This window comes from Ambystoma mexicanum, chromosome 6q (assembly GCF_040938575.1).
Source record: "Ambystoma mexicanum isolate Mex_15411 chromosome 6q, UKY_AmexF1_1, whole genome shotgun sequence".
NCBI classification, from domain to species: Eukaryota; Metazoa; Chordata; class Amphibia; order Caudata; family Ambystomatidae; genus Ambystoma; species Ambystoma mexicanum.
The window spans coordinates 61,152,689-61,176,683 of NC_090937.1; the positions used below are offsets into that span (position 1 = coordinate 61,152,689).

General features: G+C 49.5%; 1 protein-coding gene and 1 pseudogene across 1 annotated transcript in view; both read left to right on the plus strand.

Moving 5' to 3' along the window:
- Positions 1-23,995, plus strand: part of GRHPR (glyoxylate and hydroxypyruvate reductase) — a 315,324-nt gene that overhangs the window by 143,937 nt on the left and 147,392 nt on the right. The window lies entirely within an intron of this gene.
- Positions 8,709-23,995, plus strand: part of LOC138515686 (exportin-5-like) — a 33,303-nt pseudogene continuing 18,016 nt past the window's right edge.

The following is a 23,995-nucleotide window of genomic DNA, read 5'->3' on the forward strand; positions in this document are numbered from 1 at the left end:
ACCCTCTTCCACCTAAACCAACTCCCAGTACCCGCATCTCACGATTCACCACCCTTAGTGCAGCGCGGGCCACAACTCGCTCAACCTCTGCCACTCTCACTGACTCCACTATGCTGCTCCCCACCCCCAAACGACTGCCTAAAAACACAAGCATCATCCACCAGAGGACTGCACACCATCCGTCTTCTCCTCCGCTCCACCAAGGATCCCACCCCACCCCACTCCACACATCGACTCATCACAACCCTCTCCTCCAACCCAGTCCTGGCACTCTTCACCTCCCTGTTAAACCTCCCCCACATACCAACAAGCCCACATACCCCCCACCTCCCAGAAAACTCAAACAACCTCCCCACTTTCCTGCCTACAGCACCCCTATTGATCACCACACGGAACCCCCTCTGGTCATGCCCCCAAACAGTCTGCCTTATCTGCCACCCCCGCACAAACCTCCCCTGCCAGCCCCTGTCAGACCCCACACCAGAAGCCACATCAGCCTTCCTGCATACTCATTAACACCAGAACTGTCTCCAAATTTTCGACCTCCTCTCCAATGAGCATTCTGATATCCTATTCATCATAGAAACATGGTGACTACTATGGACCCATTGTGCATGAGGCCTCCCCCTCCCCCCAGGCTACTCCCTGATCATACGATGTAGGCCAAGGAAGACTAGCCATCCTCTACAAACACCTGTCATATCCAGTGAGACTCTACACTGTAACTCTGATTGCAAAGCATTACTAGTAAAGATCTGCCTCCTCCCCACCCTCACCCACAGATTCCTACTCCTATTTAGGCCTCCAGGCTACAACAGAAACTTCGCCCACTCCCTCAGTGGCTCCCTATCAGCCACCCTAATCCTACATCCATCCCTCACGATATAATGAGATTTCAATATATGGTTTTATGTCCCAACCAACCTGATGACCCGTTCGCTAACTGACAGCTTGAATCAGCTGATCTCCCTCCCAAATCCCAGGGCACACCCTGGATGCGCTTTTCAGAACAATTGTCCACCCTCCCATCTCTCACACCATCGTGGACAGGTCACCACGCAATATTCTCCCTTGTGCATCCTTCTTTCGCCCTGCCAAACCCCTCTATTCTCCGCCCCACAGTACCCCTCTGGAATAAAGTCGTCATAAACTCTGATCTGGCCGATTCCCTTCTAAACACCCTTCCAGTCCTCCCCTCGCAGGGTGGATACCAGCCCTTCAATGTATTCTATCATTGCTCACCCTGATCGTTTTCTTTTTTTTTTTCTTCTTCTCACCCTCCCTCAAATCGCTTAAAACCATCCAAGCATCGCCTACAGCAAACTTGGAGGGCTAACCCAACTCCTCAAAACAAAAGGCGCTTGGGCACGACTAAATGGCGCATACTTGACCGAAATAAGAAAAGCCAAAAATAAATCCTCTATGGCAACCGGATTTCTAACTCCAAAACCCTCAGCCGGGAACTACACAAAATCATCAATGAATTCCAGACCTATAGCTGCCCATCCACTGACTCTCTACGCGCTCACAAGCATTCAGCGATACACTATCCAAACAATTTCATTACATCGCTATGGAAAGACACTGCCTCATCTCCAAACTAGGTGAACCCCCCTTCTGTCGTGTCCCTCCTTGGCCCACTTGGCCAGACCTCCCCGCTTTCTCACATATCTCCTGCTCGTAACTGTCTCGTACTCTAGTTCCTCAAACTCCTAACACTAAGTCCCCCTCCCCCCTGTCCTGCTAAAGAAATCCTAACTACATGTGCTGGCAATGCTGCTCAGGCAATTAACAACTCTCTCTCATAAGGTTTTGAAGGCTTCCTCCGGGAAGATACCAGATATGTCAAACCCCTTAACAAAAAACCCTCCCTCGACAACTGCCCCCTCACCCCCCCGCCCCATCCCTCTTTCAAACTACAGACCTATGTTGAACACCTGCTTCATTGCTAAACTCCTTGACTGAGCGGCTTACATACAACTCTGCCTTTTCTCTGAAGCCAACATGCTCCTAGGCCCAGCCCAATCTGGCTTCAGACACCTTTGAGGAACCAAATCTGCTCTTATATCCATCTGGGATGATCTAAAAAGAACAGCTGACTTGGAAATATACGCTGCACTCATCATGCTCAATGTGTCTGCTGCTTTTGACACCATTTACCACACAATTCTCATGGACAGGCTTCACACGCTAGGCATCAGAGACTGTGCACAGAAATGGATCTCATAATTCCTCTCATCAATCGCAAATCATGCTCCTACCGCCTTTCACTTCCAGCCCTTGTCCTGTCCCGATTAGGGTTCCCTCAAAGAACCTCACTGTCACCCCTTCACTTCAATCTCTACCTCAGCCCACTGCCAGCATTCATCCACTCTCACAATCTTTCATGCTAACACTATGCAGATGACACCCAGATCATTTTCAAGATCCCCAAAACACCTACTTCCTCCCGACCTCTCCTCCTGCCTCTCTGCAATCGATCACTAGACAGCCAACCACCTTCTGAACCCTGGCAAAACTGAAATACTACTATGCAGCAATACCGTCCTCCTCCCCAACCAAAACCCTGGCCACACCCCCTAAGCCCCACCAGCAGTTTCCACCTCTGTAAAAGAACCGGGATGGACTCTGAGCTGTCACTCTTCCAACACATACATTCTCTGTCCAGAACATGCAACATCTGCTTACGCATCCTAAGCCGAATTGTCCCTTACCTATCCTACCCTTATAGACTCTGCAATACTTGCCATTATTCTGTCCCGCTTAGATTATGCAATCCCCCCCTCTATCTAGGCATGCCAGCACATCAGCCTAAAAAAATCCAAAATTCTGCGCCCAGACTCCTGCTCGCCCTCCCACCTAGAGAACATATTAGCCCCTCCCTCAGAACAGTACACTGGCTCCCTATCAGTCGACGTGCCACCTTATAAGACCTCTGCATCACCCACCGCTCCCTCTTCCATTTCGGGACCAGAGTTCCGCCAGGACAAGGTCACTCGCTACCATCCAACCAGATCTTTCTGAACAGACTAGGCACACCTTCTCTTAATCCCCCACAGCCCCCAGACTGGAAGGATCCACTTTCTCTATCCAAGCCCCCTCCATCTGGAACTCCCTTCCACATCCGCCGCAATGAACACTACCTCTCCTTCAGCTAGGACCTAAAAACATGGCTATTCCCAGTGGCGTCCTGAAGCGTGTAGTGGAAGGGAGTCCCTATCCCATCGCCACCGCAACATTCACTCTTCCAGCCACAGTCGCGTCTCTATCCAAACTAGTTAGCTCATCAAGGTGTAGCATAATACAGACCAGCCATCCCCAGCAGACTGTGCAATTTCCCCAAGGACATGATCTGATACTGCAGGCAGCGGCAGATGTTATTGCAGCGGGCCCCCTATCAAATTGGCAACCACTATCCAACTACAGACATGCAAGGCTGTGGTCAATGTTGCTAATATTTTACTGCTATAGATATTAAATGTCAGTTGGAATGCTGGGGGTAGGAAACGTATTAGACGTAGATGGACTGTGAGGGATAGGAAACGTGTTAGACTTAGATGGACTATTGGGGGTAGGAAATGTGTTACACTGAGATGTCTTGCGAGAGATGAAGAAAGGTAAGATTGATTACTCGGGATGGGAAATGTACTACACTTAAAAGGTTTTCTGAGGTACAGGAAACAGGTCGCACCTGGATGGATTGTTGGCAGATGGGAATTGTAGCACATGGATGGATCTTGTAGTGGGTAACATCACATTTGGATGGTTTTGGGGGGGGGGGTAAGGACTGATACTGCACTTAGAAACTGCACATGTAGGCCAACACAATACGTGTGTTGCACCTGGAGCAAACTGTGTGTTATAACTTGATCTGCACTTGAACAGCTAAGAGTAGCAAATGCTTAAATGCTTGGCACTTAAGATACCATGCAATATTAGCCTGCCTTTACGCTTAATCTATGCTGTTAACTTTCATTGCACATATAGATTCTAAATCAGCATTGGTATCCTGATCCTGCAGTTAGATTGCTGCTAGTAGCGCTTATAAGAACTGGGAAGATGGGTTCCAATTAGATTTTCAAATTAGCCTACCTGATTCATTCGGAATCCCATATCCTTAAAGGAATAGTGCGTTCAAAAAGTTGATTGTCATGAAAGATGGGCAATAATAAACATGTATTAAACATCTTTCTGAAGAAAGTTCCTATGTACAATTTTGTACAAATTATGTTTAAACCCCTTTAATTTCAAGCACAAAGAGGCATCCATTTTGTTAAATGGATGAGCCTTCTGTACTTGTGTTAATCAATGCCCTTGCAGCAATAATGAAGCAAGAGCCACCTGCTTGTAGCTTTTATTACAGCGGATTTTGCTTCATTAGTGCCGGGGAGCAGAGAAGTGCTTTTATAAATACAATGTTGTTGTATTTATGATTGCAGTGGTTAGAAAACTATGGAAATCATAAATACAACAACGTTGTATTTAGAACTGCAGTGGCTCTTGCTTTGAGTCTCCTGGCCCAGAAGACTGAAAGCAAAGGCCACCGCAATCATAAATACAATGTTGTATTTATGATTGTCGTGGCTTTCTTTCTAAGTTTCCTGGGCTTCCCCGGGCCAGAGGATCCCGGGAAACTTAAAGAAAACCACAGCATTTATAAATACAATGTTGTAGTTATAAATGCTGGTACTTTCGCTTTGAGTCTCCTGGGCTCCCCCGCCTCGGGAGAGCCTGGGTGACTCAAAGTGAAAGCCGCTGCCATCATAAATACAACGCGGTTGTATTTATAATTGCCCTGGTTTTCTTTTTAAGTTTCCCGAGCCGGGGGAGCCCGCAAAACTTAGAAAGAAAACCACAGCAATCATAAATCCAACGTTGTATTTATAAATGCCATGGTGTTTATAAAAAAAGAAAATAAGTGCTTACGGGCAGCAGCCTTCCTGCCTGCATTCTCTACTCTCCGGCACTAATGAAGCAAAAGCTGCTGTAATAAAAGCTACCAGCAGGTTACCTTTGCTTCATTATTGCCACGAGAGTAGAGATAAACACAAGTACAGGAGGCTCATCGATTCCACAAAATGAATGCCTCATAGTGCTTTAAATTAAAGGGGTTTAAACATTATTTGTGCAAAATTTCACAAACTTTATTTAAAAAGATGTTTTTTTTTTTTTACTATTGCCTATCTTTTAAGCCCATCAGATTTTTGAGCGCACTATTCCTTTAATTCCATGGTAGCCTGCTTGAACTTACAAGACTTGAGCGCAGCCTACCAATAGTGCTTAGAAGAGTCTACTAAAGATAGCCGGCTTTTTGTCCCCACAGATGATCTAATGACTCAATGACATCAAAGATGTGCTCCAGGAACGTATAAACTCACCACTTCGGTGGACATCTGTGGCAGGCACGGCTGGCTATCCATCCACACACCTTAGAGTGCAGCTACAACCTATGACAAAATTAGGGTCTTGCTGGACACTTAATGTTTTTAAGCCTACTCACCCCAGACTTGCTTCAACACCTCTGCCATTTGATGCTGCGACAACCAACAGCATATTTCCGGTTTATCGGGACACATAACGAGTCTCTTGGACTCGCACACAATTGTGACCTCCCTCAGCACCCACCCACATGCCCGATCTCTTGGGTTGCTTATAAGAGCATAGCCAGCCCAACAAACCCTAATCTTGGCCATATGCACATACGCATTCTAAACCTAAATGAGAATTTCCTATACTCTGGACTGCGGTCCCGGAGGGTGTTTCCACCACAAGCACATTTAGACTGGAGTGTTGGTAAAAGGCGCTATATCAATGACAATTAGAAGCAGTTACTTACCCACAGGAAATGAATAATAAAGGACTATAAACGGCAGTAGCATAAACTGGTTACGCTTAGTCAGAGTTTATGTGGATTCAATTATAAAAATTGCTAAAGTGCACCCACTAATTTAACTCCCCTTAGAATACAATCCCACCCTGCAATTCCTGGACAAGAAACTACTTGTATTTTGAGTTAAAACTTCAATTAATTTAAATTAAAGTGAAAGTAAGGTGGTCCCCAAGCTTTATATGCTGGGAAAGTCAACACAGTAAAAATATTTCTGATGCTTGTTAATCTGCTTAGAATCACATGCTGTGCATATGGTCCGACATCCAGTGGTAACCGCAGAGTATTGCATCTTGTCTTTTGGGGACCGAAAGGGGATGTCATCATAGACGTGTCTATAACACTATCCCTATTGTGACGTGTAGTGTACCCAAAATCCCTCACGTGCCAAGGTCCCTCAGATTGTTTATTTCCGCCCAGATAACTGGTCACCCTATAGCGCAGCTCTTACATAAAAGACATTGGGCCTCATTACACGGTAGGCAGTGGACCAAGGTGCTATTAGGACCTTGGTCTATGCCGGTAAAATACCGGCACCGCCTTGCAGGAAAGGGGAATTACCGCCCTATTCCATGGTTGGTGGGGCGGTAATTTCCCCCTTCCCCCATTGCCCTTCCCCATTCCCATTTTTGCCCCATAGGGCATAATGGGAATGGGGAAGGTGCTAATTACGGTACCGCAAATTGCGCGACCGTAATTAGCACCCTGGTCCCTTTGGGGGTTGGTTTTTAACGCCTGCTAAAAAGCAGGCGTTAAAGTACCAACCCGCAAAGGGACCTCGTAATCAGGCGGTAAGAGTTAATGGTCACCGGTAGCATTACCGGTGACCGTTAACCCTTACCGCCTTCCGTGTTATGAGGCCCATTGTTTATCTTTATACCGACTTTGTTGGTTATTCCCTTCTAAGTCACCTCGACAGCGATTAAGAACTTTGACGAAGACTGCAGGAAGTTTCTACTACAGCAGATTTCGGCGCCTAAGTTCCGCCGGTTGAGGCATCCACTTGGCCGGGACCTCTGACCGGCCTACACAGTAGGGAGAGTGGGGTCGGGGTGGCCATATCTTTCGTTATGTCTTTCCTCTTCCCCCTCTTTGCCTTCCAGGTCTGGTCATCTTTGTTTATACCTTTCGCTATGGAAAGGGCTCCATTTAGGTTGTGCCTTAAGTGTAGGGTCAGATACCCGTGGAAAGACGAGCAGAGAACGTGTAATTCTTGTCTCTCCTTAGATCACGACGAGAAGCGGTGTGCGGCTTGCAAGTTCCTTTGGCCTAAGACCCTTAAGGAGCGCCATGTAAAGTGGGGGGCCGTGCACGGTATGTCGCGGGCTGAACCCTCTTCCCCCACCGCCACACCCGCCGAAGGTGATGGGGGCACCCCCGATGACCAAACATCCGTATCGGATGTTATAGACCTTGAGGCAGACACTTCTAGGTCCGCCACGCCCATCCCCGACACTTCAAGGCCTGACGCAAGTCTCGCTTCAGGGACCACACCCGGCGACAGGGGCGTACAAATAAGTACAAATAAGTACAAATAAGTACAAATACTAAGCACACAACCCCACCACCGATTTCAACGGTTCCATCGAAAAAAGGTGAAAGCGCCAACAGGGCCGTCAAATTTCTGCGGATTCCATCGCAGCAGCGTCTTGCGACTGGGCACTTCAAAAACAAGGGCGCTACCCCTAAATTGGGTTTACAAGTCAAAGTGCGGTCTTTCGATGCCCCGACAGTCCCAAAAGACCCAGTAGGCACAAAAACTACTACTAGGCCTCCAGACGAAAAATCTACTGCTAGGACCTCTAACGACGTGGTAGGCGGTAAATATTCTGATAGGCCTTCGAACCCATTAACTCATGCCTATTTGGCGGAGATTGAAGACAGTGTCGCGAGAATTACTTTGGCAGTTGGGCTGGTACGTACACCGTTGAAACACATGGGGCAGGCCAAGGACAAGTCTAAAGACACGCCATGGTGCCCCGATACTCGCGAAACCTATGAAGGAGTCCGGAGCCTCTGTCCCACACCCTTCGAGACAAATTTCGACGCCAAATGCCCTAAAACTACGTTTTTCCACCTTTGGACCATTCTGGACCCTTCTGGTTCATCTAAGTGGACAATGGAGAAATTTGAAGGGTGCATAGATCGTCTTGAAAGGATTGTCTCGCTTTCTGAGCCTCCTTCCCCTAAGAGATCTCGTGAGGACCCTCTCTTGACCAGCTTCACGTTTCCAAGATAATCTTGACTCTCAGCCCTCGGGTTCTGTCCACCATGAAAATGTGGTCCAGATGGACACTTACCAGGACATCTACAGTTGAAGAAGACCCTTCCTTCCTGCAGGACTACACCGAGGACCAGGCGGATGCCATAGATAACTGGGAGGAAACCCAGCAAGTGGAAATGGAGCCTTGGATGCTCCCCACGCAAGATCAGGACACTGATGTTCTATGCCTGGATTCTCCTCCATCCACCCCGGCTCACCAGGCCTCGCCTGTAGACGACCATATGGCCTTCAATGCCATCTTAAGGAAGGCAGCAGATCACTTTCAAATCACTACTCAGGAGGCAGTACCCGAACATGACTTTGTGGAGGACATTCTCAAGGAGAAACCCCCCTCAAGCCAGGCCATTCCCCTCCTAAATTCAGTTAAAAGATTGCCCCCCCTCCCTAGTCACGCCAGCTCAGACCTGGACAGTGAACCCAATAGTGGAAAAACTATTTCGACCAGCTCCTTCAGACCCTCAGTATATTAAAGGCCACGCCATCCCTGACTCCTTGGTAGTCACTCCCACCTGGAAACGGGCAGGAGTACCCCTTGCTATGGGGGAGGCACCTCTGGATAAGGAATCCAAGAGGTTGTATGCCCTAGGTAAGCGTGTTACCTTGGCAGCTGCATACATCACACGCATAGCGAATAACACCACGCTGCTGGCCAGTTATACAGACGCACAATGGAACAGGTTTCTCACCACCGTGGCCGAGGGCAGGCAGGTAAATCGGAATATAATCAAGAAAACACTGGACACTGCTGAGACAGCAGGCAGGTCTCTGGCCCCGGGCACTCTACTCAAGCGTCACGCTTGGCTTCGCAACTCGGGGTTCAAGCCTGAAACACAGGCCGCTCTTATAAACAAACCCATAGAAGAGACCAATCTCTTCGGGAAAGCGGTCAACGATGCCCTGGAGACGGCCAAGAAGGAGCATGAGACTCTTAAGTCTTTGCAACAAATAACTCTGAAACCTTCCGCCCAAAGGGGAGGTGGTTCTCGTCGGTCCTTTCGAGGGCAGTCCCGTGCAAACTACAGCATGGGAAACTATAACTCTGGACAAACATCAGGAAGCCCTGCCTACTACCCACCTAGGGGTCAGCGACGCGGCAAAGGCAGAGGTAGAGGCCCCAATCCCAGAGGAGCCGCAGCCTCTGGTCAGAATGACCAACAGATCCAGGTCCCATGCCATGTCACCCTGGTCGGGGGGCGTTTAACATTTTTCCTCACGGCATGGGAGGGGATAACGTCAGACCAGTGGGTTATAAAGACGGTCACCCACGGGTACTGTGTGGAATTCGCCCGACCACCACAGTTCAGACCGCCACGCTCACTGCACCTCTCACCGGACCATCTGCAGATCCTGAATCAAGAGGTGGAAGCGCTGCTGGGAAAGGACACCATAGAAGCCGTCCCTATTCTTCAGGTAAACAAGGGTATTTATTCAGTGTACTTCCTTGTACCCAAAAAGGACCTCACCATGCGCCCTGTTTTAGACCTGCACCCAGCGAACACATTTATAAACCCTCAAATGTTTTGTATGGTAACATTACAGGAAGTGATCCCACTATTGAAACAGAGGGCCCACATGGCAACATTGGACATGAAAGATGCATATTTTCATATTTCAATATTGCCAGCACACAGGAAATGTCTAAGGTTCATGATAGAGGACAGGCATTACCAATTCAAAGTGCTCCCCTCAGCATCGTCTCAGCGCCAAGGGTGTTTAAAAGTCCTGGCACTAGCGGCAGCACACCTGGCAGACTGTCCGTCCCGGTTTACCCTTACCTCGACGACTGGCTCATAACAGGGGACTCTTACGACACCTGCTTTTTGAACACTCAGAAGACCGTAGACCTTCTGTTCAGTCTGGGATTCTCCATCGAGGAAAAAATCCATTCTAGTCCCCAGTCAAGTAAAACAATTTCTGGGGGCTCTAATCCGGACAAAGGACAACCTCGTCTTGCCCTCCTACGAGAGGGTTCATAACATGCTTTTTCAGATCCCTCAATATGTAGCCAGCCGAGCGGTGACGGTACACAAAGCCATGCGCTTGCTAGGTATGATGGCGTCATGCATATACTTGGTTCCCCATGTGCGGCTGCGCATGCAACCCATGCAAGAGTGGCTCAACAGTCAGTGGTGTCAGGCCAGTGGACAATGGGAAGATCTGGTAGTTGTCTCGCCAGCCCTCGTTCTCTGTCTGCAGTGGTGGTCGAGGGAAAACCTCTTGAAGGGGAAAACTTTCACAACCCCTGCAGTGGAAGCCACTCTCACGACAGACGCATCTCTCACTGGGTGGGGGGCTCACCTGCTTCAGCAGACAGTGCATGGAGTGTAGTCCCCACAAGTAGCATCCAACCATATAAATCTACTGGAGCTATTAGCTGTGTTTAAAGCACTGAAAGCCTTTCAAACACAGCTACAGGGGAAAACAGTCCTGGTCCTGACAGACAGCACCACAGCCATGTATTACCTGAACAAAACAAGGGGGCACACACTCTCCAGACCTATCCAAGCAGTCAAACATTTAGATGTGGGCTCTCAAACAGAAGATGTTTCTGTTGTCCCAACACGTTCCAGGGGGAACTCAATCTTCGGGCAGACGTGCTCAGCAGAGATTTCCCACTGCCCATAGAATACGAATGGCATCTACACGAAGACATCATGTCCAGCGTCTTCGCAGAATGGGGCTTCCCAGAGATCGACATGTTCGCAACTCAGGAGAACGCCCAATGCCAAGACTACACCTCCAGGTACCCCCAGAACCGCTCCAAGGGGAACGGTCTCTGGATAACATGGTCAGGGACATTTGTTTACGCTTTCCCCTCCCGTACTCCCTTAATCAACAAGATAGTGCACAAGATGCACCAGGAACCAGTCACCATGCTATTGGTAGCCCCCATGTGGGCCCGCCAAACCTGGTTCACTCATCTAATGGAAATATCCCTCTCCCCACCAGTAAAACTACCCTGCCCGTACAACATGTTGTCTCAGGACAGGAGGTGGTTTGGGGGCAAGACCCTACACCCATGCCCTCAAACTCTGAACTTAGCAGCCTGGCTCCTGAGGTCATAGAGTTTGGACACCTTCAGCTCCCTCAGAGATGCATGGACATTCTCAGGGAAGCTAGGAAACCTAACACCCGCTGTTGCTATTCCAGCAAATGAAAACGGTTTGTCATCTGGTGTAATACCAAGGGCGTCAATCCCAATGATTGCTCACCCACACACTTTGTGCTGTACCTAACCCATTTGTTAGACGCAGGACTTGTCTTCAATTCCCTAAAGGTTCATCTTGCTGCTCTCTCAGCCTATACAACGTCACAACAGAAAGTGTCATGGTGGAAAATACTGGTGATTAAAGCCTTTATGAAAGGGTTAAGAGAATCCATCCTCCCATTTCTCACCCAGCTCCTGGATGGGATCTAAATGTGGTTTTAACCAGACTCATGAGATCGCCCTTTGAGCCAATGCATAAAGCAAGTCTGAAAGATTTTACTTACAAGACGGCCTTCTTTTTGTCTATCGCTTCTATTAGAAGGGTTAGCGAACTACATGCCCTCTGGTCTAGACCCTTTTCTTATAGTCCACAGGGATAAGGTAGTTCTGCGCACTCATCCCAGATTTGAACCTAAATTCATCTCGAAGTTCCATGTGAACCAATCGATCGAACTGCTTACCTTTTTCCACAATCCTACTAGCATGGCCGAAAGAAGCCTACACACACTAGTACTCTGATTCATGGATTATTTGCGCTGAAAAAAACAGGATTTGTGCGACATTCTGCCCGCAAATCCCCATTTGTTAAACAGGGATTTGCGGGCAGAATGGCGCACAAATCCCGTTTTTTTTCGGCGCAAATAATCCATGAATCAGGTTGCACAAGTGCACAGGCCAGTCATGTTTTACCTGGAAAGAACGAAACCACTGAGAAAAACAGACCAATTTTTCATTTCAGTGGCAGCTGGTTTAGAAGGGGATCCCGTCTCTAAATCGCCTATCTCAAGGTGGATTGTCAAATGCATCACACTGTTACTCTCTTGCTAAGAGAGAACTGCCCTTCAAGCCTAGAGCACACTCTACTCGGGGCACTGGGGCTTCCATAGCATTCATTGCAAATGTTCCCATAGAGTCCATTTGCAAAGCGGCAACCTGGAGTTATGTACACACCTTTACAAAACACTATTGCCTAGACACTCATAGGTCTGATTCTCAGGTGGGACAAGCAGTACTACGACATCTTTTCTCTAATGTTCAACCCACCTCCAACTCCGGGTACTGCTCGCTAATCTATGCATAGCATGCGATTCTAAGCAGATTAACAAGCATCAGAAGACATCCATTACTCACCGTAATAGCATTTCTGATGATTGTATCTGCTTAGATTCACATGCGACCTCCCTACCTCCCGGCTCTGGGTGGAAGGAACATAGATGTCTTAATTCTTTCTCTCTTGATGTACTCACTCAAAATAGCCTTGGGCTCCCTCATGGCAGAAAAAAATACATTGGAGGGAACGCGGCGCGTGAGGGATTTTGGGTACAAGTCACGATAGGGATAGTGTTACAGACACGCCTATGCCGACGTTCCCTTTCGGTCCCTGAAAGACAAGATGCAATACTCCGCGGTTACCACTGGATGTCAGACCAAATGCACAGCATGTGAATCTAAGCAGATACAATTATCGGAAATGCTATTACGGTGAGTAATGCATGTCATGTGCCGAGATAGCTAGTTTGCAGAAATAAGAATTCTCCAGCATGGGGTCTGGCATGGATTCACATGCTCATGAATATTCCCCGTCAGGCTGGGAATCCTCGGTAAAGAAAAAAACCAGTATCAGTTTCGTTTCTGATCTGTATTTCGTAGTAATAACCAATCACTGGTCTCTGCGTCATACTGACCACAGCCAATGACTGCCCTCTACCTAAGCACCGCCTCTGGCAGCCATCTTCAGATTTTTACCGCACGTTCATGTGTTGGGATCCTCGTGCTATTGCTCTTGAGCGTTAGTCCTATTTTTTTCACGTTTTTTGCTCAAAAACTTCGTTTTTTTCGGTCAAAAGAGCCTCAAGCTCCACCGACTCTCCATCCGATCAACGGGGACCCGTGTCGGATTCGTCTGCGCCCCTCAAGGGTGAAGATTTCGTCGAGCTACGCTTTGGAGGACTCCAGAAGCTTCTCAGGCCCGGACATGGCCCAGGAGAAGGAAAGCTCGACGCCCGGAAAGCTGTTCAGGGTCTGCTCTGGATGCCAGCTGCAGAACGTCTTTAAGGAGGACGAACACTCCTTTTGTCTCTACTGCTTACATGAGGACAAGACGCACGTGGAGAAGGACTGTGCGTTTTGCGGCAACATGTCGGAGCGGACCATGAAGGACCGCCATCAACGTCTCGCCAACTGGCTGGAAGGGAAGAGCCCGTCGGGCGAGAAGAAGAGGAAGAAATCCGAGCGGTCTTCTAAGACCTTTGAGGACGCCCCGGCGACGGGGGTCCAACACAAGGCCAAGCACTGCGAGTCCGCTGGCACCGGGAGCGCCGAACGGTCGGGCTCTACGGGCACCAGGCAGGGCGCACCCTCCCCGGCACCTTCAGCCACGAGCCAACGAACTGGGTCGGGTAAGAGGAAGGGCGAGCACCCGGCAAAGCTCCTGGAGAGGCCCCGGTCGAGCTCGAAGGCCCCATCGGAGGGGGAGCGAGGCAGTGTCCCCCCCCCCTCAAGGATAAGGCGGTGAGCGCACCTAAGGTGGTGAAGGCCTTAATCCATCCGGCCAAGCCCTCTATCGATACTGTCGCGGCGACCCTGGCTCAGCCTGTGGAGGCTACACCAGTGGTGGCGACCTCGGGGCTCAGAGTCTCCCTGCCACCTCGGAGGAAGTCCTCTTTTGTGCCCATCGATAGGACCCCCGTGAAATCCCCGGCGGGGAAGAAAAAGGGGGGCAGGGCGTCGTCGTAGATTCGGCTTCAACCTCGGAGGAGGAGCTGATCGAGGTCTTAAGCCACGGCCTTGGCGTGGAAGAAGACCGGCCCGTCGGGATGGATCCCGACGCGGGTGACGACGACATCGTCGAGGGTGCCGACGGGGCCCCTGATCGTCCGTCGGATTCCCCTCTGCCAGCGCCGCAAGACAACTCGGGGGCCATTTTGTTGGCTATACAGTCCTTATGCTCAGAGATAAGGACGAGACTACCGTTGCCGACGGAGGAACCTCTCCCGTCGGGGGATCCTGAACCGGGACCTTCTGGTGTTCCCCCGCCCAAGAAAAGAAGGATTCACCCTCCACCTCCTTTTCAGCCGTCGCGCCCCGTCCAGCCCTCCTCCCCGTCCACCCGAGGGGATGATACGGGGACTGACACGGCAGCGACGGGCACGGACGACTAGGTATACGACGAGGATCTACCCTCGTCACCTCCCACCAGGGCTTCTCCGCCCGACGAGATTGGATCGTTCCACTCCATGATCGCCAGGGCATCCGAGCTTTTCCAACTCTGCCCTGAGGAGAAGAAAAAGGAAGGATTCCTTTATCAACGGCGCGAGGCCAAGAGGAAGACGGTCCTCGCGGTGCCTCTACTGGACGACATTTGGGATGAGGGCCTCGCCCTCCTCAAGAACCCTTCCACGACGCCAGCTAGAAGAGACCGGTACGAGAAGAAGTACCGGGACCCGGACGCGGCCCCCCTGTGCCTCCGGACGCAGCCTACCCCGGACTCCGTCGTCTCCGCGGCGGCCAGGAAGAAAGCGGGGGGGTGCGGCCTCCACATCGACTTCCCCACCGGACGGCGAGGGAAAGAAATTGGACGCTATGGGACGCAGGATCATCTCGTCTGCAGCGACGACGATTAAAGCGGCCAACGCCTTGGCTATCGTGGCCCGCTACGACAGGGAGCTATGGTACAAACTGGCTCCCCTGCTGGACTTCCTACCGGACGACAAGAGGGCGGATGCCCTGGAGATCCTACAGGAAGTTGAGGTGGCGTCGGACCACGCCATCACTATTGCGACGGACATCGCCGACACTGGGTTTCGCCAGTTGGGCAACGGCGTGTGCCTTAGGCGGCGTGGATGGCTCAAGGCTACGGACTTCCGTCAAGACGTACAGACCAGAGTCCTGGACATGCCGTTCGATGGGAACAACCTGTTTGGGAAAACAGTGGACGACTCCCTTCAGGCCATTAAAGCGGACACTGAAACGGCCCGGGCCCTTGGGGTTCTGCAGCAACGACGGACGCCCTTTCGGAGCAGCGGAGGCAAGGGCGCCTCCAAAGGTTCCGGCGGCGGTTTCTCCACCTACCGTCAAGCGGCCCGCTCGTCGTCTCAGGAGGCCTACAGAGGACGAGGCAAGTCTGGCGGACCCCGCCGTCGTCGCCAAGGAGGTCAAGGCGGCAAACCTTGTCGAAACAGGATTGAACCGGCCGTGGGGTCGGGCCCCCACCGAAGCACCCCGGTGGGAGGCCGGCTGGCGAGCTTCGTCAGCGTGTGGGTGTCCATCTCCACCTGGACGCCTTAGCCCGGGGCCACGCGCTCGAGTTTCAAAGAAGGTGCCCGCGCGTCCCCCCCGTGGCCAGGAAAGAGCTTCACGTCCCTCAGCTTCTCCTGGAGGTAAGGGCGATGCTCAGGAAGGGCGCCATCGAACTCGTCCCAAAGAGGCTTCGGGGCTCCGGAGTTTACTCGAGATACTTCCTCGTGAAGAAGAAGACGGGAGGATGGCGCCCCATCCTAGACCTGCGACGTCTGAACAAGTTCATCAAGGCGCAGAAGTTCCGGATGGTCACCCTCCAGCACGTCCTGGGTCAGCTGGAGGAAGGAGACTTCCTGTCGTCGTTGGATTTGGAGGATGCCTACTTCCATATTCCCATCCTAAAGGGGCACCGAAAATTCCTCAGGTTTGTGGTCCAAGGGCGTCACTACAAGTTCAAAGCCCTCCCCTTCAGACTACGGTCGGCACCCAGGGTATTCACCAAGTGCCTTGCACCGGTGGCAGCGCAGCTGCGCCGCGAGGGGATCCACGTCTACCCCTACCTGGACGACTGGCTCATCCGAGCCAAGACGAGGGAGCTCGCCGTGGAGCACACGGCAAGGACCGTCCAACTTCTCACAGACCTGGGATTCTCCGTGAACTACGCCAAGTCCCACCTGGTACCCGCGCAAAACGCACTGTTTCTGGGAGCGAAGCTCGACAGTGTCCCTTCTGGCCTCCCCGTCGGAGGAAAGGACCAGGTCCATCCTGGGCAAGGTACAGCGGATGTTGGCTTCCGACGCGGCCAAGGTGAGGTCCATCAAGTCCCTCCTCGGAATGATGTCTTCTTGCATCTACCTCATTCCCATGTGCAGGCTCCGGATGCGCCCGTTGCAGGAGTTCCTGGACGCGCGCTGGATCCAAACGACGGGCGGCTTCGAGGAGAGGATCACACTCGACGAGAGTTTCCGCCGAGCGGTCCGGTGGTGGGGCACCCGCGCGCATCTGACGGCGGGCATGGACTTCCGGACCCCAGACCACCAGGAGACAGTGACCACGGATGCCTCCCTGGAAGGGTGGGGAGCGCACACCGAAAATCTGCACGCGAGAGGCCTTTGGCTCCCGACGGAGAAGTCCCTCCATATCAACGTCCTGGAGCTCCGTGCAGTGTTCTGGGCCCTCAGGTCCTTCCTTCCGTCCCTCAAGGGCAAGGTGGTGAGGATCTTCACCGACAACACCACCACCATGTTTTACATCAGGAAACAGGGCGGAACCAGGTCCCCAGCACTGTCCAAGGAGGCGCAGGACCTGTGGCATTGGGCCGTCGCCCAAAGGATGTTTCTGGTGCCGTTTCATCTGGCAGGGATAAACACCATCGCCGACTCACTCAGCAGGGAGCTGCGCTCGTGCCACGAGTGGGAACTACGGCAGGATCTAGTGGATCGCCTCTTCCGACGGTGGGGCACACCCCAGATCAACCTGTTCGCGACGGCGACGAACTCCAAGTGCCGGAGGTTCGCCAGCAGGTTTCCCCAGGCGAGGAGCATGGGCGATGCTTTCTCGTTCCCCTGGGAGGGCCTGTTCCTCTACGCGTTCCCTCCTTTGCCACTGCTAATCCGGCTCGTCAACCAGCTCAAGAGGTCACGGTGCAGGATGATCCTCGTCGCACCTGCGTGGCCGAGGCAGATATGGTTCCTGGACCTTCTGGACTTGTCAACGTCCCCGCCAATCAAGCTGCCGGTGGACGCGGATCTACTCTCCAGGGAAGGAGGCGCCATCCTCCACCAGAATCCGAAATCGCTGAACTTGCAGGCCTGGCTCCTGCAGCGCTAGAGTTTGGAGGATACGACATACCGGCCGACCGCAGAGAGGTTCTTGCAAAGGCCAGGGCGTCCTCGACTCTTAAATGCTACGGACACAAATGGAAGAGGTTCTCTGTCTGGTGCCACGCACAGAAGATTAACCCTCTACGGATTACGGCCCCCCAGGTACTGCTGTACCTGCTGACACTGGCCAAAGCTGGACTGGAACACGCGTCCATCAAGATTCATCTTGCTGCGATCTCCCGATACACCAGAACCACGGGGCGGACGTCCTTGTGGTCTCATCGTCTGGTGAAAGAGTTTATGAAGGGACTGTTCAGATCGTTCCCGCCGGTGAAGGCTCCGGCCCCGGCGTGGGAGCTCAACGTGGTGCTGACCAAGCTCATGGGACCTCCGTTCGAGCCTCTGCACTCGGCCCCGTTGAAGTTTCTGTCGTGGAAAACAGCGTTTCTTGTGGCCATCACCTCCGCACGACGGGTGGGAGAGATCCAGGCCCTTTCCTGCAAGGCCCCGTACTTGACTTTTCACGACACGAGGGTAGTGCTCAGGACGCACCCCTCCTTCATGCCCAAGGTACCGTCGGACTTCCATCTCAACGAACCCTTGGTGTTGCCTGTGTTCTTCCCGTCGCCTTTGTCGCCGGCTGAGAGGACTTTGCACTCGCTGGATGTGGCTAGAGCGCTGAAGTTCTACGTGGACCGCACAAAGTGTTTTCGGAAGACGTCACAACTCTTTGTGAACTTTGGACCTGTCAATCAGGGGAAGGCTCTCTCGAAGGCTTCCATTTCCAGATGGCTCTCCGGCTGTATCATGTACTGTCATCGGTTGGCAAACCGACCGCTGCCTGGCCGTCCGAGAGCTCATTCCACCAGAGCGATCGCAGCTACCACGGCGTTCCTTTCTGGTCTGCCCCTGCTGGACATATGCAGGGCTGCTACGTGGAGGTCGACGCACACCTTCACGAAATTCTACTGCGTCGATCGGGATTCCAGGGAGGATTCCAGGGTCGGCCAAGCAGTGCTGCGCAACCTGTTCGCCTGAGGTGAGCCTGGTGAGGAGGTAAGATGCTTAATGTTGAGTTTGATGTAATGCTTAATGTTGAGCCTTTGCCACATCCCGTGGTTGTGCATGTGTGTACTGCTATGTATTCTTTATTCATGAGCATGTGAATCCATGCCAGACCCCATGCTGGAGAAGGAACAAGTTACTTACCTGTAACTGTTGTTCTCCAGCATGGGTCTGGCATGGATTCACATGCGAACCCTCCCGCCTACCCCTCTGCGGCTCTTCACTTGGTCATACTGCCACTTCATGTGCTTCCAAATCTGAAGATGGCTGCCAGAGGCGGTGCTTAGGTAGAGGGCAGTCATTGGCTGTGGTCAGTATGACGCAGAGACCAGTGATTGGTTACTACTACGAAAGACAGATCAGAAACGAAACTGATACTGGTTTTTTTTCTTTACCGAGGATTCCCAGCCTGACGACGGGGAATATTCATGAGCATGTGAATCCATGCCAGACCCATGCTGGAGAACAACAGTTACAGGTAAGTAACTTGTTCCTTAGCATGCATGAGCAGATGTCACTAAAAAAAAAATCATATATGCCGTTACACAACAGTTCAATAATAATAATTAAATATGTCTGAATAATGCATTACAATTCACATTTCCTTGCACACTGCTTATCGGCAAGTATCTCTCTCTCATGTGAATCTAAGTAGATAGAAGCATCAGAAATACGATTATGGTGAGTAATGTATATATCAGTGAAAAAACTCTGTGAAAGGGACATTATGGTTATAAGTAAAACAACCCCAGAAATGTGCCAGTTATGGTAAACTAAGCAACATTACTGGCGCCAACACTGTGCACTGCTAACACTAACACCCATGACATCAAAGATGACACCAAAAATGACTTATGCCTCCCCCTGCACCCTCTTGTTTTGGGAGTATCTAATATATGGTCTCATCACTTAAATACAATATTGCTAACATTTTATTGTACAATGGAAGTGCATCTTTTCAATGGAAAGGGAAATGCTAAACTCCCTCATCACAATCTGTCTTTTTAGATATCCATGGCTTTCATAGGTGTTGATGTATACATTCTCTGTCTGGCTATGAAATATGTGTATCGGTTCGTAGCCTCAGTTGACTATACCTGTGGAAAAGCTATGGATTCAGATTATTTGTTATCATTTACAAAATACTGCAGGGGAATGTTCTCCGTTTTACATAGCATTTTTGCCTTTTTATGTGCTGTGTATGCTATTTGTTCTTATTTAAATCTAACCATCCTCGGTCTTGAATACAGTGAAAGCGGGCTATAATTCACTCTAATATCCTGTTCCCATTTGGTTGGTAACAATTTAGCATTCACTGCAGGCTGTGCACCTTCTGATGTATTCTTTATAAATACCTCACAGAGATGTATTTCCTTTGTACACAACATAAAAGCACATTGCAAGTTATACAGTGCCATTTTATTTCATAAAACCTATGTGAGCTTCTACAATTTCAAGAGGGTTTGCTTTCCAAGCCAAATTTGCAGTCTCCGATTAATGCAAATTAAGTTTTCTTCTGTGTTTGTTACATTCACCTGGTCTCTGCGGGAGCGTTAGGGCACGGTTGCAGCCCTCCCTGGACTTGACTCCCCTGGATCAGACTTCTTCCCCAGCTCCTATAGTGTGGACTTTGCTGGTTGCTGACACTGCCCCTGAGAGAATTTGAGAGGCAGTGAGAATGCTGTGGTTGGACTGTGGTTTCCCTCAAACCCTTCTTCCCAGAATGAGGTGAGCATGCATCTACTCATATAGTCTCACCTGTTTATTTATGAGGATGAGCTCTCCGTCCTGCTTATCAACGGCAGGGGCGCCTTTAATGGACCTAGTTTCTTCACTGGTCCGTGTGCGTGGCAGCCCAGAGCAGCAGTGGCTGATCCACAGCAATGATTATTGGCGTATCCTTTTGCAATGTGTTTTTTCCGTGATTATTGTACGTAACCCTTGTAATGTCTTTCCTTCTCCCCAGTAGGTGATGAAAGGCCCAGCGGAGTCGCAGTGTTGGGAGCGAGTCCAAATGGAGAAGGTAAGTTGGGTTCTAAGGTCAAGCACTAGGGATAAGTTGCGCACAACCTTAGCGTAAAGTCTTTGTTGTTTCTAACCTTGTTTGTCCTTTTCTCCTGAAGGGATGGCCTGGTGACATCTGACGAGAGGCAGCTGGCGGTTGTTGGATGGATTCGCGAGGCTGCTGGGCGAGATGAGCTCCCGTGTAGCTTAGACGCCCAGAACAGGTGAGGATGCACCTCGACTGCCGTGACTGCTGGAATCAGGGTTGCGGGAGTCAGGTAAGATGCGCGCTGGAGATTATGTTGCAGGAGTCAGGTAAGCTCTGCTCTAAGCGATGGTATTGCTGGAATCGGGTAAGAGCGCTTCAGGCGGCGGTGAGAGTTACGCTGCTATAAGCAGACTAAAGCGAAGCGCCTGCATGCGGGCGGGGTAGGCTTAAATAGCCTGGTCCCAGCCACGCCCCCTTGTCTCTGCCTTGTGGCCCCACCTTGCCACTCCCAGAGGATGCTGCACGTGCAGCCCAATGTTTCTCTGTGGCCACGCCCGACCTGGATGCACATGGGGAACCTGCAGGGGAGGAAATAACATGTGCACCAGAAAAAAGTGTGCACAGCACACTTTCACATGAGCCTGGGTGCCAACGGCACCAGGACAGGGTCCACCTGGACCCCTCAGATGATGGAACTAATGGTCCTTGCCCAGTGACCATAACTGTGTTAACAACATTTCTCACATGTTTACACAAAGAGTGTTAAGGTTCTAATACGCACATCCTTTGCTTCATGCATAGCATGAAGTAGAATATATATATATATTTTTTTAATAAGAGTTTTTGCCTTACAATTCGGTAATTGTTCTAGTGTGTGGCAAAATCCTGGTAATGTCGGGTGCTGGCCCTCAGGTGAGTGAGCAGGTAACTACATGTATTCCCACAGATGTACCATATGGAAGAAACTCTTATGAAGTAGCAAGGCACCAATCCGAGACACCTTGTGCTTCCATTCACTCTAAGTTAGATTCACTCAATAAGTTAGAAGAGGTTGAAATAAAGGAAGTTGTTTCACTTTAAGACTTGAATCTCCAAGGGGAAACAATGTTTAGAACCTACACACTTAACTCTGGAGTTGTTTTAAAAAAAGCTTGTAATGTGTAATATCGTGAGCAGGCATAAGCACACAAATAGGCAGAACACTCGTAATGTGGAACATTACGAACACATGAGCATATGAATAAACAGAACACTCTCAATTAAGCTTTATAGGTCCAGTCCGAAAGGCTGTGCCAGGTGTTATGGACCCTTAAGACCTAGTTAAAGGCCTGAGCACAGCACGGTCGTTTTACAAGATTAGCAGGCCAATGACTCGTGGTAAAACCCAAGGGCGAGGTTTATATAGCTATTCTGAGCCTAATCACTCTTGAAAGTACAAAGTGTATATATTTTATTTGTCCTGCAGCTAATTCCCTACTACCGCCCGGCGAGGCCACCAATATTGGCAAAAGGACGCTGTACAAGACCTACGTTACATAATAGTATGAGCATACCTGCACATGTAAGTGCGGCATAGGTGCATTGTGGTAAATCATTATATGCTGTTGTGGAAATGGGTGCATTGTGAGTTCTGAGGGTACCTCCTTATGGGTTTACTGTCGTAAGCTGCAAGTGTGAATCTAGGTGCATTGTGAGAGGTGCAGGTGTCTGCGGTATGTGTACACATGCATATTTTAAGTGTGGCTAAAGCTGCAATGGGAAAACTCCTAGGGTGTTTTACATAATTGAGACGTGCATTGTGAAAGCTCTGAGGGTGTCTAGGTACTGTATGTGTATGCAAATATATGTTGCAAGTGTGATCAAGCTGTATTATGATAGCACGCAGGGTGTCTTAATACTGTATGGGCACACCAGTACATGTTATGGTAGAAGTGCATCGTGAAAGCTGCGAGGGTGTCATTATGTGTACACTATTACATGCTGTAAGTGTGTATGGTGATGAACTGTTTATTATGTTTTAAATGTATTTATATTTTTTAAATGCATATGTATTTAATGTACATTAGATTATTTATTGTATGTGTATTATTTAAAATGTATTCTTAAGTGCATTTTGTTTTTTGAAATAGTTATTTTTTTATTTTGTAATACATTTGTTGCAGGTGGATTATAGGTAGAGATATAATGTGTTTTTAATTATATTGATATGAACACCTCAACCTCCAAAGCTACTAAAAGGATTGAGTACACTATTTCGAGCAATATGCAAGCCTTTTCCGAGCATTACCCATGATATCCAGAGACAGTTTAAAGACCTGTGTCGGAACACGTGCTGAATTTTCCTGTAAAGTGTATTATAATAAAGCAAGATCCATGTTGAAAGACAATACGATTAACATACTTGCAATCATTTTCTGAATGATCAGCAAAATCGCCTATTTTAAAAGTATATCATTGTGTAAAGGCTTGATTATTCAAGCATGTGAAAGGATTTGCTACTGTTAGAAATACACATATAAAATGTTTAATTCTATATGTTTAAAGTTAAGATTTAAAAGTATACATCAAAGCAAAAACTCAGGCTGAATGGCAAACTGTCAAAGAAAAAAAAACAAAGTGCTATCCCAGAGTGCCAGCCCTGAGAAAGGGTGACACCTCATAAACCTCTGGAGCAGGAAATGCTAATTGCGAGCATGGGGGCTTTGAATCCCAGGTCAATGGGGGGGTTCCCCAGTGTATCAGACATTCGTCTTTGAATAAGGCTGAGACAATAGCAAGCTAAGACTCTCACCTGTCAAGTGTGAAAGGCAGGAAACTTCAGTCAAAGAAAGAGGCCCCTCACCCTGTTGTTCAAAGGAATTTGACAGCTGCTGCCAGTTGAAAGAAAAAAAAGTGCAAAGGACATTTGGTGTTTAAATGCCTATTTGTAACTGAACTTTAAAGACATTTAACTTTGCCATAAGAATGAGGAAAAATCTGAAAGTTGGTAGTTTTAAATCTAATTTTATGCTCTTTCTTTGAAAACGTGATTGAACCCAGTACTGCATAAGGAACATAAGTTGTGAAGAATAACAGTTTGTGGGGAAAGTATGGAAATTGTACACATGACATTTTGTACACATATCCCAAGGGTAAACGCGCATCTATGTACAAAATTGGGAAATTTTAGACCAAATCTTTCATGATTAAAATTGCCAAAATGTCACAGAAAGCCTTAACCAGGTCCCACAGACTGGGGATTTGGATTGAAATGTGACCCACAAAAAATGTAACCTGTGCATCTGATTTTCTCAGAGGTCATCACTGTACAAATATGTATTTGTGGGGAAATTAGATTTTGGTTCTAGGAGCTGGGGGAGGTTCTTAGACAGTGTAAAAGTAACACCATAAAACATGAAACCCTTTTCTGTTATCCAACCAGCAAAGAGCAAAGTGGAAATTATGCTCTTGCCCAATCATAGCATCATGGGTGTGGGTTGTAGGACTGCCCCTGCCA